Below are 17,068 nucleotides of genomic sequence, written 5' to 3' on the forward strand. Positions count from 1 at the left end.
AGTTTGCGTTGGTGTGATTTAGTTAGCTGTCACGTGATTTAGTTTGCTATCATGTGATTTGGTTTGCTATGGCGTGATTTAGTTTGCTATCACGTGATTTAGTTTGATATGGTGTGATTTAGTGTGCTATCACATAATGTAGTTTGATATGGTGTGATTTAGTTTGCTATCACGTGATGTAGTTTGATATGGTGTGATTTAGTTTGCTATCACGTGATTTAGTTTGCAATGGCATGATTTAGTTTGCTATCACGTGATTTAGTTTGCTATAGTGTGATTTAGTTTGCTATCACGTGATTTAGTTTGCGTTGGTGTGATTTAGTTAGCTGTCACGTGATTTAGTTAGCCGTCACGTGATTTAGTTTGCTGTCACGTGATTTGGTTTGCTATGGCGTGATTTAGTTTGCTATCACGTGATTTAGTTGATATGGTGTGATTTAGTTTGGTATGGTGTGATTTAGTTTGCTATCACGTGATTTAGTTTGCGATGGCGTGATTTAGTTTGCTATCACGTGATTTAGTTTGCTGTCACGTGATTTGGTTTGCTATGGCGTGATTTAGTTTGCTATCACGTGATTTAGTTGATATGGTGTGATTTAGTTTGCTATCACGTGATGTAGTTTGGTATGGTGTGATTTAGTTTGCTATCACGTGATTTAGTTTGCTATGGTGTGATTTAGTTTGCTATCACGTGATTTAGTTTGCGTTGGTGTGATTTCGTTAGCAGTCACGTGATTTAGTTTGCTATCACGTGATTTAGTTTGCTATGCTGTGATTTAGTTTGCTATGGTGTGATTTAGTTTACAATTGCGTGATTTAGTTTGATATGGTGTGATTTAGTTTGTTATCGCGTGATTTAGTTTGCTATTGCATGATTTAGTTTGCTCTGGTGTGATTTAGTTTGCTATCACGTGATTTAGTTTGATATGGTGTGATTTGGTTTGTTATCACGTGATTTAGTTTGATATGGTGTGATTTAGTTTGTTATCGCGTGATTTAGTTTGCTATCACGTGATTTAGTTTGCTATGGTGTGATTTAGTTTAATTTGGTGTGATTTCGTTTGCTATCGTGTGATTTAGTTTGATATGGTGTGATTTAGTTTAATTTGGTGTGATTTCGTTTGCTATCGTGTGATTTAGTTTGATATGGTGTGATTTAGTTTAATTTGGTGTGATTTCGTTTGCTATCGTGTGATTTAGTTTGATATGATGTGATTTAGTTTGATATGGTGTGATTAAGTTTGCTCTCGTGTGATTTAGTTTGATATCGCGTGATTTAGTTTGCTATCATGTGATTTAGTTTGCCATCACGTGATTTAGTTTGCTATCACGTGATTTAGTTTGCTGTTGCGTGATTTAGTTTGTTATCGCGTGATTTAGTTTGCTCTCATGTGATTTCGTTAGCGATCACGTGATTTAGTTTGCTATCGCGTGATTTATTTTGCTATTGCGTGATTTAGTTTGTTATCGCGTGATTTAGTTTGTTATTGCGTGATTTAGTTTGTTATTGCGTGATTTGGTTTGTTATCTCGTGATTTAGTTTGCTATCACGTGATTTCGTTTGTTATCATGTGATTTAGCTTGATATCACGTGATGTAGTTTGCTATCACATGATTTACTTTGTTCTCGCATGATTTAGTTTGCTATCACATGATTTACTTTGTTCTCGCATGATTTAGTTTGCGATTGCGTGATTTAGTTTGCTATCGCGTGATTTAGTTTGTTATCACGTGATTTAATTTGCTATCACGTGATTTAGTTTGATATTGCATGATTTGGCTTGCTATCACGTGATTTAGTTTGCTATTGCGTGATTTAGTTTGTTATCACGTGATTTAGTTTGCTATCACGTGATTTAGTTTGCTATTGCGTGATTTTGTTTGATATGGTGTGATTTGGTTTGCTATCACGTGATTTAGTTTGCTATGGTGTGATTTAATTTGATATGGTGTGATTTGGTTTGCTATCACGTGATTTAGTTTGCTATGGTGTGATTTAGTTTGATATGGTGTGATTTAGTTTGCTATCATGTGATTTCATTTGCTCTGGTGTGATTTAGTTTGCTATGGTGTGATTTAGTTTGATATGGTATGATTTAGTTTGCTATCACGTGATTTCGTTTGTTATCACGTGATTTAGTTTGATATCACGTGATTTAGTTTGCTGTCACGTGATTTACTTTGTTATCACGTGATTTAGTTTGCGATTGCGTGACTTAGTTTGCTATTGCGTGATTTAGTTTGTTATCACGTGATTTAGTTTGCTATCACGTGATTTCGTTTGCTATTGCGTGATTTAGTTTGATATGGTGTGATTTGGTTTGTTATTACGTGATTTAGTTTGCTCTGGTGTGATTTAATTTGCTCTGGTGTGATTTAGTTTGATATCACGTGATTTAGTTTGCTATCACGTGATTTAGTTTGCTATCACGTGATTTAGTTAGTTATCACGTGATTTAGTTTGTTATCACGTGATTAAGTTTGTTATCACGTGATTTAGTTTGCGTTGGTGTGATTTAGTTTGCTATCACGTGATTTAGTTTGTTATCACGTTATTTAGTTTGCTATCACGTGATTTAGTTTGCGTTGGTGTGATTTACTTTGCTATCACGTGATTTACTTTGCGATGATGTGATTTAGTTTGCTATCACGTGATTTAGTTTGCTATTGCGTGATTTAGTTTATCACGTGATTTAGTTTGCCATCATGTGATTTAGTTTGCTATCACGTGATTTGGTTTGCTATCACGTGATTTAGTTTGCTATTGCGTGATTTAGTTTGCTATCACGTGATTTGGTTTGCTATCACGTGATTTAGTTTGCTATTGCGTGATTTATTTTGCTATCACGTGATTTAGTTTGCTATTGCGTGATTTTGTTTGTTATCACGTGATTTAGTTTGCTATCACGTGATTTAGTTTGCTATCGGGTGAGTTACTTTGCTATCACGTGATTTAGTTAGTTATCACGTGATTTAGTTTGTTATCACGTGATTTAGTTTGCTATGGCGTGATTTAGTTTGCTATCACGTGATTTCGTTTGTTATCATGTGATTTAGCTTGATATCACGTGATGTAGTTTGCTATCACATGATTTACTTTGTTCTCGCATGATTTAGTTTGCTATCACATGATTTACTTTGTTCTCGCATGATTTAGTTTGCGATTGCGTGATTTAGTTTGCTATCGCGTGATTTAGTTTGTTATCACGTGATTTAATTTGCTATCACGTGATTTAGTTTGATATTGCATGATTTGGCTTGCTATCACGTGATTTAGTTTGCTATTGCGTGATTTAGTTTGTTATCACGTGATTTAGTTTGCTATCACGTGATTTAGTTTGCTATTGCGTGATTTTGTTTGATATGGTGTGATTTGGTTTGCTATCACGTGATTTAGTTTGCTATGGTGTGATTTAATTTGATATGGTGTGATTTGGTTTGCTATCATGTGATTTAGTTTGCTATGGTGTGATTTAGTTTGATATGGTGTGATTTAGTTTGCTATCATGTGATTTCATTTGCTCTGGTGTGATTTAGTTTGCTATGGTGTGATTTAGTTTGATATGGTATGATTTAGTTTGCTATCACGTGATTTCGTTTGTTATCACGTGATTTAGTTTGATATCACGTGATTTAGTTTGCTGTCACGTGATTTACTTTGTTATCACGTGATTTAGTTTGCGATTGCATGACTTAGTTTGCTATTGCGTGATTTAGTTTGTTATCACGTGATTTAGTTTGCTATCACGTGATTTCGTTTGCTATTGCGTGATTTAGTTTGATATGGTGTGATTTGGTTTGTTATTACGTGATTTAGTTTGCTCTGGTGTGATTTAATTTGCTCTGGTGTGATTTAGTTTGATATCACGTGATTTAGTTTGCTATCACGTGATTTAGTTTGCTATCACGTGATTTAGTTAGTTATCACGTGATTTAGTTTGTTATCACGTGATTAAGTTTGTTATCACGTGATTTAGTTTGCGTTGGTGTGATTTAGTTTGCTATCACGTGATTTAGTTTGTTATCACGTTATTTAGTTTGCTATCACGTGATTTAGTTTGCGTTGGTGTGATTTACTTTGCTATCACGTGATTTACTTTGCGATGATGTGATTTAGTTTGCTATCACGTGATTTAGTTTGCTATTGCGTGATTTAGTTTATCACGTGATTTAGTTTGCCATCATGTGATTTAGTTTGCTATCACGTGATTTGGTTTGCTATCACGTGATTTAGTTTGCTATTGCGTGATTTAGTTTGCTATCACGTGATTTGGTTTGCTATCACGTGATTTAGTTTGCTATTGCGTGATTTATTTTGCTATCACGTGATTTAGTTTGCTATTGCGTGATTTTGTTTGTTATCACGTGATTTAGTTTGCTATCACGTGATTTAGTTTGCTATCGGGTGAGTTACTTTGCTATCACATGATTTAGTTAGTTATCACGTGATTTAGTTTGTTATCACGTGATTTAGTTTGCTATGGCGTGATTTAGTTTGCTATCACGTGATTTAGTTTGCATTGGTGTGATTTAGTTTGCTATCACGTGATTTAATTTGCGATGATGTGATTTAGTTTGCTATGGTGTGATTTAGTTTGCTATCATGTGATTTAGTTTGCTATTGCGTGATTTAGTTTGTTATCACGTGATTTAGTTTGCTATCATGTGATTTAGTTTGCTATCATGTGATTTGGTTTGCTATCACGTGATTTAGTTTGCTATCACGTGATTTAGTTTGCTATTGCGTGATTTAGTTTGATATTGCGTGATTTAGTTTGTTATCGCGTGATTTAGTTTGTTATTGCGTGATTTAGTTTGTTATCGCGTGATTTAGTTTGTTGTCGCGTAATTTAGTTTGCTATCATGTGATTTCGTTAGCGATCACGTGATTTAGTTTGCTGTGGTGTGATTTAGTTTGCCATCAAGTGATTTCGTTTGATATCGAGTGAGTTACTTTGCTATCATGTGATTTAGTTTGCTGTCACATGATTTAGTTTGCTGTCACGTGATTTAGTTTGCTATCACGTGATTTAATTTGCATTGGTGTGATTTAGTTTGGCGTCACGTGGTTTCATTTGCTATCACGTGATTTAGTTTGCTCTCGCGTGATTTAGTTTGCTGTTGCGTGATTTAATTTGCTATCATGTGATTTAGTTTGCTATCGCGTGATTTAGTTTGCTATCACGTGATTTAGTTTGCTATGGTGTGATTTGTTTAATTTGGTGTGATTTCATTTGCTATCGTGTGATTTAGTTTGCTCTCGTGTGATTTAGTTTGATATCGCGTGATTTAGTTTGCTATCATGTGGTTTAGTTTGCCATCACGTGATTTAGTTTGCTATCGCATGATTTAGTTTGCTATCATGTGATTTCGTTTGCAATCACGTGATTTAGTTTGCTATCATGTGATTTATTTTGCGATGGCTTGATTTAGTTTGTTATTGTGTGATTTAGTTTGTTATCGTGTGATTTACTTTGTTATCATGTGATTTAGTTTGCTATCGCGTGATTGACTTTGATATTGCGTGATTTAGTTTGATATCACGCGATATCGCATGATTTAGGATGATATGTTATATCACGTGATTTAGTTTGTTGTCATGTGATTTAGTTTGCTATCACGTGATTGAGTTTGCTATTGCATGATTTAGTTTGATATGGTGTGATTTCGTTTGCTATCACGTGATTTAGTTTGCTATCGCGTGATTTATTTTGCTATCGCGTGATTCAGTTTGTTTTTGGTTTGATTTCGTTTGCTATCGCATGATTTGATATTGCTGATTTAGTTTGATATCACGTGATATCACATGATTTAGGATGATATGTTATATCATGTGATTTACTTTGATATCACTTGATTTTGTTTGTTATCATGTGATATTACGTGATTTACTTTGATATTGCGTGATTTAGTTTGATATCACGTGATATTGCATGATTTAAGATGATATGTTATATCACGTGATTTAGTTTGATATCACGTGATTTTGTTTGTTGTCATGTGATATCACGTGATTGACTTTGATATTGCGTGATTTCGTTTGATGTCACGTGATATCACATGATTTAGGATGATATGTTGTATCACGTGATTTAGTTTGATATCATGTGATTTTGTTTGTTATCATGTGATATTGCATGATTTACTTTGATATTACATGATTTATGATGATATGTGATATCGCGTGAATCAGTTTAATACCACGTGATTTTGTTTGTTTTTTTGTGATATTGCCTGATTGAGTTTGATATCACGTGATATTACATGATTTACTTTGATATCATGTGATTTAGTTTGTTATCATGTGATATTGCCTGATTTAGTTTTTGTGATTCTTATAATTACATTGTGGGGTGTTCGTGAGAGTAAATAGTCATTAAGAAGGAGAACATGTGTGGTTTTAGTGAAATAAGGCAAATTAAAAATTATAAAATGTTATTAAAAGCTTTTAACGTCAGTGGCAAGTTAATTAAATAATGAGCAATGTTGGTTGAATTGGGAGGTAATGAGAAAGTTAGAAATAAAGAATGAAGTAAGGAAGGAAATAGAGGCAGAATGAGTTTATGATGTTTTTTTTTTTGAGCGAAAATATTTGTTTGTTTGTTTTGAAGCGAGGAGTGGGAAATAAGTGAAGTTGAGGAGCATGAAAGAGAACACTTGGGATAAAGCAGAATGAGGTACATATTCTTGGAGGTTTTTGCTCGTCTTCATGGCCCAGGTCAAAAAACCAGTAAAGACCAGTAGCTTACTGGTCAACTGGTACCAGTTGAAAACCAGTAGCCAACTGGTACCAGTAAAGCCAGTTGGTTTCTTACTGGTTTTAATATGGAAATTGGAATAGAGTGATATATTACCAGTTGAAATACATGTATTTAACTAACTGGTATCAACTGGGACCAGTACATTGTAACTGGTATCAACTGGGAGACCAGTACATTGCAACTGGTATCAACTGGGACCAGTACATTGCAACTGGTATCAACTGGAACCAGTAAGACTTTAACTGGTACAAATATGAGCCACTGGTTTTTTCAACTGGGAAATTGGAATTCTGACTGAATTTAACTGGTACCAGTTGAAACCAATAGAGACCAGTTAAAGACCAATTAGAACCAATAGAGACCAGTTGAAAATGTGTACTGGTTTTAACTGGTTTTTCGACCTGGGGGAGAAGTGCTTGAAATTAAAGTGCGAGATGGACGCTGTCAAGGCACCGTATACGAAGGTCCAGAAAGGACATGCAGAACAAGGCAAAGCAGACAAAGATCACCTCCTTCTTCACAAAGTCTGATGACCCTCAACCAGAGACATCAACGTCATCTCAATAACCTGCAATGCCCTCCATTGTCATCATCATCAAGTACAATTTTAAGTGTTTTTCATTTTTACGATTATAGTTTCAGCAAAAAAGTCGATAAGTTTTCGAGTTGCCTCCCCTTACACTTTTTTCCCCATGAGGTCTTAACTTTGCGCATCGCAGTTCTGCCCAATGTGGTGTTTTTCAAGAATGTAACCCCCACGAACGAGGAGGGTCTGCTGTGCTGAATGTATCTATATACATATTTGAGGTGTGTGTGTGTGTGTGTGTGTGTGTGTGTGTGTGTGTGTGTGTGTGTGTGTGTGTGTGTGTGTGTGTGTGTGTGTGTGTGTGTGTGTGTGTGTATTGATTCTTCGGCCACACCTTTTGACCCACGGGGCTAAAACTTGCGATGAAGAGTGTTCACTCCACCAGGGTGGTTTTGCACGATAAACCTCCACCCCCAAACCACCACCCCTCCACCACATCCACAGCCCCACCCTCTACCATGTGTGTTTGCTTCCACCTACCGGGTACACAACCTTTCACCCACGGGGCTCACTCGCACTTGGCATAAAAGTTGTCCTCTCTCCCAGCATAGTTTTGCACTTTGCCCCACCTCCTGCCGAAACCCCCAACACCCCCGCTCCTAACTATGTGTATTTCTTTTAATTCACTGGCCACACCTTTTGACCCACGGGCTCAAACTTGCCATGAAGACTGTTCATTCCCCCAGGGTGCTTTTGCACGATAAACCTCCACTTCCAAACTACCACCCCCCACCATGTGTGTTTGCTTCTATCTATGGGGTTCTATCTATTCTATCTATGGGGTGTGCTTCTATCTCTGGGGTCCTTTCACCCACGGGGCTCACCCACACTTGGTAGAAAGGGTGTCCTCTCCTCCAGCATAGTTTTGCACTTCTCCTCACATGCCTCAACCCCCATCCCCATTACCCACCTCACCCCCACACTGTGTATTTGTTATGATTCACCAGCCGCACCTTTTGATCCACGGGGATAAAACTTGCCATAAAGACTGTTCACTCCCCAAGGTGGTTTTGCATTACAATCCTTCCCCCAAACCTCCCACACACCCACATACCACCACCTCCACCTCCCCTCTCCCCCCACACCACCACCTCCACCTCCACCTCCCCCTCCCCCCACACCACCACCTCCACCTCCCTCCCCCCACCCCCCGCCCCCCACACACACCATGTGTGTTTGCTTACACATACCAGGTGCACCCTTTCACCCATGGGACTCACTCACACTTGGCATGAAGAGTGTCCACTCCCTCAGGAGAGGGCCTGCCCCAACCCTCACCTCCATTACCCCCTTACTGTGTGTGTTTCTTCTGATTTACTCATCACATCCTTTGACCCATGGTGCCCAAACTTGGTATCAAGAGTGTTCACTCTCCCAAGGATGGTTTTGCACTCTGTCCTGCCACTCGAACAATTCCCAACCCCACTCCTCCCTCTCTGCATGCCCCCTCACCCACCGAAATATATGCAGACATAAATCTACATGGACGAGCAGAAAAATTCTATATTTTCACACCATTCAGCCTTGAATAACCCTGCATTTATTTCTCGGATGTACCAAACAATGTGTGCAGTGGAATTGCCAATGCATGATGCCAACGCTGTAATCGACATCAGTCTCACAACCAGGGATTTCCCTACACCTCCCTCCCCCCCATAGAACCCCAGTCGTAAACTATCATATACCCCCCCTGTACCCCCCTCTAACTGAAATATTTTGGATAAAACACCCTCCTAACTTAAATTTCTGGGGAAACCACTGCTCGCAACCATGCTCATTAATCTATACCAGTGTAGATTGATGCGCTTTGTGCACCTCACCACACATCGCTACAGAGGCATAGGCATCTTTAACCATGCCTGTTTTCTCTGGGAGTGAGGGAAGGGAGGAAATGGTGGGTGTGGGTTAGGTGGGGTGATGGTGGATCAAGGGTTGTGGGAGGACAGTGGAATGGTGGAGGGGGGATGGGGTGGATGGTGCTGGGGGGATGGTGGGGGAGGTCGGTCAAATATATTTTGTGCTCTGACCAAGTAAATAAAAAGTCAGAACCCAACACGTATGAATAAAAAGGAACTCAACACAAATTATGTGATTTTAAATTATCAGTTAGAGCTGGAAGGGAAGGTCAACACAAATTTATCAAAGACTGGAATCGAAAGTCGAACTTCCAGCTTAACAGAGCAGACATGCTCCCCAATACACCCTTCCCTTGCTCTTTTGGTCGGGTGTTTACTTCATATATTTTCTTTATTGCCGATATCTTGATGTCGATTTCGATTGATGAGGTCAAAGTAACAAAAATAATTGTCACTGATGAATACAGGTAATTCACGAATGTTTTGCTTAGGTGCATATATATATATATATATATATATATATATATATATATATATATATATATATATATATATATATATATATATATATATATATATATATATATATATATATATATATATATATATATATATATATATATATATATATATATATATATATATATATATATAAATAATATCCTGGTGTTGGTGCAGTGGTTAGGGCAGTGGCTTGGGATCCAAAAGGTCCTGAGTTCAAACCCCGTTGGGCCACTGAATTAATACACCAGGGGGTTGACTCAGCCTGTCATCCTTCTGAGGTCGGCGAAATGAGTACCAGTATACTGGGCCGGTGTATACCCCGGTTAAAATAGGTGTACCATATCCCTGTGTCGTAAGAGGCGACCAGGGTTGCGTCAGGAAGGGCATCCGGCATAAAACATATGCCAAATCATGATGTGGATCAGACGGATGATCCGCTGTGGTGACCCCTAAAGGGAGCAGCCGAAAGAAGAAGAAGAAGAAGAAGATATATATATATATATATATATATATATATATATATATATATATATATATATATATATATATATATACATATTAGGGTGGTCCAAAAACAGCAAAAAAAAATATTAAAAATTCAGATGTTGTCTCCACAAGCCTTAAATTATTCCACTATGATTCAATAACGCGCATAAAACAATTTAAGTTGATCGGAGGTGATTTAGATGTCGCTCCATATGACGACTGTTAGTTTCATGAGTTGGTTAAATTAGGGTATGGTCAGGTACGATTACGGGTACTTCTGGATGTCCGAGGTGGAAATGGAGTGGATTTTCGAACTCTATGGGGTCGATTTACTCGAAGAAATGACTGCACCGACATTGAATTCACTACCATTTCGAAAATATGACCTAAAACAAGATTTATCATTACTGGAGTTGAGTAACTAATCCTACTCATTTCGATATTTTCTAATCGATAATGAATTTGTCGTCCGTCTAAGCATTTCTTAGAGTAAATCGACCCCACTGAGTTCGAAAATGCAGTCCATTTTCTGGGATCTGGGATCCAACTGGGATCCGTGGTTTGGCAGCCAGATTGTTTTTTTGTTTGTTTTTATTTAAACCTTAAAAAATCATCTCTGAAACAGCTGAACATATTGAGGCAAGACTTTACAGCTATAACCAACTATCCATGAGGAATAAACGTTCCCACCGATGATGTCATAGGTGTTTGGTTTGGCAGCCATATTGGATTTACCTGAAAACCTTAAAATAAATCTTCTTCTCGAGAATGGTTGGAGAGATTGAGGTGAAACTCACACACATGTTCCCCAAGCCTTGGGGATACCAGGGTGTTCATGAAAAATTAATCGGTCAAAAGGTCTGGCAGCCATATTGAGTTGAATGACAATCTTAAAAAAATTATTTCTTTTGAACAGCTTCATCAATCGATGTGAAACGTCACAATTATGACCGAGTAGTGATGGGGAATAAATGTTTTAAATTTCAACCTGATGGAATGCATGGTCTGGCAGCTAGAATTATGTCATTTTTTAATTTTTTATTTTTATTTTAATAAGTCTCGGCTACGCCTGGATGGGTTTGAGGGTAGAGGAGTAGCGGCTGAAACCGGAATCCTATCCAGGTTCCTCATGATGACATATTTGCTTTTTTGCTTGTTCGGGTTCCTTCTGATGACTCCAATGCAGTACTATACCTATTTGGTCTTCACTTGGCTATGCCTGGATGTATTTGAGGGTTGTGGAAGAGCAGCTGAAACCCAAATCCTAGCCAGGTTCCTCCTAATGACTCCATATTTGCACTTTACTCCTTCAGGTTCCTTCTTGGTCTTCCATTTGATTTGAATTGTATTTATTTTAATCTCATTCTGAATTCAATTGAATAATAATAAACATGGGTCGGGTCAAGTGTCCGATCAAAGCAGGGTTGCATCAAAGCGGGACGTCTTGGTACCCGACCATCACTGTTATAAAGTGGCAGTTCTGGTTATGGCTCTTATTAATTTTGTAACACACCAGTACACAAATGCCACACAAAATACACTACACAAAACTACACAAAACAAGTCCTGGCGAGGGTCTGCAATCTTTGATTGCTCTTTTTCTTGTTCAGTCTTGCAGGATATTCATTCCATTGTTTGGGGAAATGGTGATTTACTGTCTATAGAGTCTGGTACATCAGATTCATTTTCCTCATGCATGAAGCCTAAAGCAGGGTGAAGCAATTGGTTCACTTTGTCTGTCTGTCCACAAACGTCAGTCTATGATTGAGAAACAACTTGATTTCAATTAAATATTAAATTTTGAATGTGAATCGGTGCATGAAACGGATAACAAAATTGCAGTTTAGCAGTACTTTTGCTTTGAATTTGGCAAATTATACGGAGTCTCATCCCGAATGCACATGCACACAGTCTGTCTGCCTGTCTGGCAGTGAAACAAAATTGAAAATCATTTTAAACAAGAAACTTACTGTTTTTAGGGACATTATAAAAGACACAAACACCAAGCATGAAGAACGAATATAATGTATTAAATAATGTGGTTTAAAAGATGCATCAACAGTGGTAAACTTCCAAAAAATATGTATATTTTTTTCCCCACAGCATTTAAAATCTTAATTTTATTTCAATAAAATTATACACTTGAACATTGGAGAACACAAAGCGCCTTTTTGCACTTTGAAAATTTCCCGTTTTGCAGTACTTGGACAAAATATAACGTATCTCAACCAATCAAATGTGTCGGTCATGCCCTCAGAGTTGGGATTATTGAGATTCAGACAAAATCGCAGTTTGTCAGAAATATAGATTGTTCTCGACGACGCAGACCAAGAGTTGAAAAGACCTTTCCCATGTCCTTTTTCTCAAGACTGCATGGGATAAGGTGTTCTACACACTCTGTAGTTGTTTTGAAATCAACTTGATGATACTTACATGCTTCTCAATGGTAACTTGTTGAGATCCACTACTTCTGTTCACTATTTTTATTCATCTAATCTTTACAAAAATACATTATAGTTAAAACGGTCAATGGGAAGAAAATTTTATACATATATATATATATATATATATATATATATATATATATATATATATATATATATATATATATATATAAAAGGTTCACTTATTTATTCAGTAGTCTTGCATAAAAATTGTGATACGAGCTGCCCTTCACAATGGAGAAACGCATTGGTAAACATGTCTGCAGAAAGCAATCCCATTTTAAACTTGTTAGCCAATAGGGGGTGGGGGGTGGGGTGGATGCCAAAAAGTAAATTGTACAGGGAAATGAAACATTCAATGCATACAACATCTCTGAAAGGCAATAACAGTTCATTGAACGGTTCGAAGTCGTGGTTCTTTTGCTTGTAGGTGGATATATAGGATGTTCGACATCTCATGCGAACACGCTAGCTATAAATATCATAGCTTATATGTGGAAACGTATATAGCCCCATCCTCCCCGAGAGACTTGGTGGTGGAGTGGGTATAAAGCATCATTACATTGCCTCATTGGTTGCTGGTTCGATTCCCAGGACTACTTCGCAAAATTCTCTGCATCCTGCAATAATCCAGAGGCGATATGTGCAGACCGGTTCTTTCTTAACCAGGGAGATGTTCACGACTTGTCTGATCAGTATCCTGATGATATTGTCAAGAGTATTGACCTCCACCACCACTACCACCACCTTCATTTCTCTCCACTACCCTTTTGCTCTTCTTTTCCATTTCCCAATTTTATTCTCCCTACCAACCTTGGTGCATATTAGCGATGTACATATAGAACATATATAAGTGTGAAAAAGGATAGAGGAACCAGACAACAAGAGCAAGAATTGCAGGGGAATGGAGGTTGTTATTGCGGTTTATCAGAACAAAGAGCATTTAGCAAGACAAATTGGTAATCTGTAATGAGATATTCTGGCAATTTGAAAAAGAGACATTTTTTGAACCTATTTCCCCCCCTCCCCCCCCCCATCAGCGACTTTGACACCATCTAAAAAAAAGAAAACAAATAGCGCTCCGTCACTATAGAAGCGGGTTACAAATGGTAGTACTTAGCATGAGCGCACGGTTTAAGCACTGGTGCCTCCCCATACCGCAGTCAGCTGCGCCTCTCTCCCCAGATTCTCCCAGGTGCGTCGTTTGGGCTTTCTTGAATAAAAAAGGCGGTAATTGAAAGCGGTGCTCGTTTAAAACAGCTTTGCCTAAATACGGCGCCATTCTGCCCGACAGAGCCCAGCTTTATGATATTATCCATTATCTCCGACGGTCTCCTCGCTCCCGGCGAACGGGGCCCGATATTCATCACTCGTCGTGAGTGCGGCTAAAGGTGCCCGAGATCATGGAATGGAACCGTGGGTCCACACAGGGCGTCGGACGCATGGACCGGCATTCGGAATTCCGTCCTCGTTGTGGGGTCTTCGAGAAATGTGATTCTGCAATTAATGCCAAAATATATCCTGATACGATTTCACTCCATCAGTCTTCTTTACATCTCAATATACGGAGGTCTTTGACTTGAGGACACGTTGGTACTTCATGGCTATCGATGTGCCTGGAGCACAGCTGAGCTGCACTGATTGCTCACAATGCACATTAATAGCGATTAGGGGAGATTAACCCGAGGCATGCCACCAAGGACTCTATAAAAGCTCAGGGACCGGCACAGCTGCGTTCAGGCCCTGACCTCAGTAACCGGTGACCTTCCACATTCACCATGTTGGACAGCAATGGCGAAGGCTTGCCCAAGGCTCGTTAGTTCTCCGGATGGTGACTCCACTGTGTGAGCCAATGACGCACACGTCTTTACCACAACCAACGATATATATTGGTGTGATAATCATAATGTCGGGAAAGAGAGCATATCGTTGATATGATGCGAGGCGGTTAAAGATCAGAAGGGTCGCCAACCAACTAGGTAATAATTTGGAATTTTGATGCAGGGTGTGCACACCAATGTATAAATAATTCTATTATGAAAATGAATATCATGGGATATTTAATGTGACCAAGTAGATGTCACCAGATGGGATAACTGGCTTGGCTGCTCTTTTTATTTTTTTTAGGTCTTCATTATGCAAATTCGTTATCACTGCCAGTCTTGGGCCAATCACAATAGAAGCCTTGGTCAAGTAAAAATCCTTGCTATGCGATATTGAACCAAGTGATGCACGATTTGTCAATTCATTCAATCATCGAAATGTTTCCTTGATAACATCGACATTGTCTCATGACCTAGGTGGACGATTTGTGGGGCGTGTACAAGGCTAAGCCACGCCGGCTAAGGACGACACATCGAAGGCACGTCTTCAAGTAGGTACCATGCCCCTGAACACGTAGCCAATTAACAGTGACTTGAACAACCGAACAATTTAAAGGCTGAAATAGTGCAATGAAGGAAGACTGCTTTGATCCAAAAATTATTTTCTTTATTATAAGCACAATAACATTATATTTTAGAACAAAAATAACAATATTAAACCAAAGATAACCTTAACCATATTCTATTGCTAATCCGAAGACAGCACTTAACACGAGAGAACTGGCTACAAGCTCATAAAAGTGTGTGTGTGTGTGTGCTTTTTGAAGATGAAAGCAGAGTGTTCAAGTAACAGAGTCTGAAAAGTTTCACAAGAATGGAGGGAGAGGATGAATCAAATTATCCTTGGCAGCAAGGCAGTGTATCTGGCAGTGCTGGCAATGGCTAAGTCCCAAGGATGGCAGAGGTGACACATCCAATGGAGGTTGGAAGATAACAATAAGAGTCAGGGTCTCAGCAGACCTTTGTAGCACAGAATTGTGTCCATATGCCAATTGACTTCAGCGATGGTCCAGGGCGGGTGTAAGGGTGGTGTAAAGACACAATACTGATTAAGTTTGCACTGGGAGCATCCAAAATGAGCTTTCCCAGTTGTGTTGCATAATGGCTTGTTGGCAGCAAAACAGTGAAGGCCCCAATCATACATGATGTCAGTGTTTCTCTGTCGATAGAACCAGTCACTCCTCCTCTGACATACTCATGTGGCTCCAAATGCTGTCTGGCCCCATCTCGCTCGTAAACCACCTCACTCTCCATGAGCCTCTTGTCTATCTTTCCTCCTGTCTGTCTTTGGTTGCAGTGGCATGATCCATTGATCCATTAGGCTATTGTTGATCTGGCTAATAAGCTTTATTTACTCGTCTATCAAGGAGTGGTTGAGACCTCATGAAGTTACCTCAATCTGAGAGCATGTTCTGGAAATGTAGTTCATAGGGAAAGTAATCACAGATAGACGTGGCCACTCTTGATATGAACTGCATTCCAGTTTGTGCTCAAGCTTCAGATTCCACATAATTTTGTGGGTTCACTTTGACATCCTCCTCTCCCCCAACCCCCATAAAAAGAAAAATGCCTTGACACCAAACGACTTAAATATAACAAATTATCTACCAAAATAATTAACATTCTACAAACAGCAATGTATCAAAAACCTATTTCTGCCAAATGCAGCAACCAAATAACAACAAGGACAAATGTGTCCAAGAGCCGCATCATAAAGGTTTTGTCTTCACTAGAAGAACAAGAAGAACAACGCGGAGCTCTCTTAGAGCCAGCGTTCGCAACGCGACGCGGCTAAAAAGCAATCAGAGAAACTCTATTTTCATAAAAAAATCTTTACTAATAAATGTCTGTGTGTGTTTGTGTGTGTGTGTGTGTGTGTGTGTGTGTGTTTGTGTGTCCTCCAAAACCATAAAACCGAGCAGCCTAAAACTTAGCATGCACACTAAGAAAACTCCAAGGAAGTGGAAGAGTGAAAATTGGGTGTTTAGGTTAATTAAAACACCACTTTTTAAGATAATTAATGGCCTTAATTAATTATATCCTTCATCAGGCGATCCTCGGCCACCTCGCTGTCTGGGGTCTGAAGGCGTTTCCTGGGTAACCTCACTGGGGTCTGAATCCACCATGCTTTTTTGTGACCTGCTCAACCTTACTTTGACTTTGACCAGGCCGCAACAATCTCTTCACAATAAAGTTTTTTTTTTTTCACTTTGCTCATTCATATTATCGAATGCCTGTTCATAATAGCTACGAATCACTGGGTATATTGCAATGCCTATAAACGCCTGAAGACGCCAGTGTTCGTGGCTTTATTTCATTTGCACATATGAATAACTCAGAGAATCTCTTAAACTAACCAGAATTACAAAATGTAAGCTCCAGATTTGAAAGTATCAGCAGTTCTGACTCCTAAGAAAATTGTTGATTTGTTCAATTCAGACATTACATGGGCGTTTGTTAGTTGTATCGACGGAAATTGGTAACCGCTTGCCAAGCCAGGAGTTCCGTTGGAGTGCTTGTTTGATTGCTTAAGCCACTTACCAAGCTG

The sequence above is a fragment of the Eptatretus burgeri genome, chromosome 10 (genome assembly GCF_056783735.1).
Source record: "Eptatretus burgeri isolate ZD-2024b chromosome 10, Ebu_testis_v1, whole genome shotgun sequence".
In the NCBI taxonomy this organism is placed as follows: Eukaryota; Metazoa; Chordata; class Myxini; order Myxiniformes; family Myxinidae; genus Eptatretus; species Eptatretus burgeri.